General features: G+C 34.6%; 1 protein-coding gene across 1 annotated transcript in view; it reads right to left on the bottom strand.

Annotated features, from left to right (window-relative positions):
• DNAH6 (dynein axonemal heavy chain 6) overlaps positions 1 to 1,410 on the bottom strand; it is a 300,028-nt gene that overhangs the window by 242,751 nt on the left and 55,867 nt on the right. The gene's annotated exons all lie outside the window — the stretch shown is intronic.

The following is a 1,410-nucleotide window of genomic DNA, read 5'->3' as shown; positions in this document are numbered from 1 at the left end:
GTCTGGGAGGATCCCACATGCCGCGGAGCGGCTGGGCCCGTGAGCCATGGCCGCTGAGCCTGCGCGTCCGGGGCCTGTGCTCCGCAACGGGGGAGGCCGCAGCAGAGGGAGGCCCGCATACCACAAAAAAAAAAAAAAGAATCTACCTTGCAATGTGGGCTGGCAGAATGAGTGGAAGTATTTGTGGAATAATGTCATATAATATAATTTAATCTTCCTCTATGCCATCATCATAAATCAGGGTTTTAGGGTGGTGGCTTTGAAGGCACATGTTCCAAGATTGTTTCTAGGTCATTCATCCTCACTTCTAATCTAATCAAAGGAGGAGCAATAACATTATATTTTTAAAAAGTTAACTTAAATTTATTTATATGTGACACTGGTTTAAATGTTATATATAGCACACTCTTGGACTCTTTTCTAGAGTTTCCAAAACAGGACAACCAATAGTCATTCAGACCAACATGAAATAGTGCTTTAATTATTTTTTCTAAGTACAAATAAAGGGAAGTTATAATTAGGAGAGTCCTCAATGAAGAGATTTATGTGACAAAACATCTAGGAAGTCATACAGCCCTTAAGATTCATCTCATGGAGGAATTTTCATGATAAAAAAGAAGCAAAAATATAATATTGTAAATCAACTATACTTAATTAAAAAAAAAGAAGCAGAAGTTTAGAGGCTGTGTCTCTGAATTGAGATAATACTAAATAAATTAACATGAGTACAGGAGTAGGAATGAGTCTGTAATCAAAATGTGGCAGTGAAAGCAAGAAATTCTAGTGTACTCTGGAGAAAAAGTCCTTGAGCCAAAAATATAAGTTCTATTAGTAAAGGGATAAATAGCTAGGATCCAGGTGGACAGCAAAACTGGTATTGATGGTCTGCCAAAAAGTTAGAGTTTGACAGTGGGAATTTGGAGGAAGAAAAAATATATATAATCTAAGAAATTACTTTGGCTTAATATAAATATCTGGCTGTCAGCATAAAGAACAAATGTGAAAGCTGTTGTGAATGTAAGAGAGACTGAAGGTGTTTTGCTTTTTTCTCCCATGATTGTTTCTGCTGTTAGCAAATTTCCGATGGAATCTGGGTTAGGTGGTTCATTCATAGGCTGGTATATCAAGAGTGCCCATTGAAAGTGATAAGCATTAGCATTATTTTAATATTTTATAATAAGTACAAAAGGAATATAATCTTTAAAAATTCACTGTTGTACACCTGAAATATATATTATACATCAACTATACCTCAATAAAAATTAAATTAATTAATTGAAACACAAGCACATACAAAACAATCAAGCTACTAGAGTCAATAATAAATTCTGCAAGGTTTCAGGAAACAGGCTCAATATACAAAAGTAAATTGTATTGCTATATAGAATACGTATATATATATATATATAT

Source organism: Physeter macrocephalus, chromosome 12 (assembly GCF_002837175.3).
Source record: "Physeter macrocephalus isolate SW-GA chromosome 12, ASM283717v5, whole genome shotgun sequence".
Classification (NCBI taxonomy): domain Eukaryota; kingdom Metazoa; phylum Chordata; class Mammalia; order Artiodactyla; family Physeteridae; genus Physeter; species Physeter macrocephalus.
This window is presented reverse-complemented; position numbering and strand designations above follow the sequence as displayed.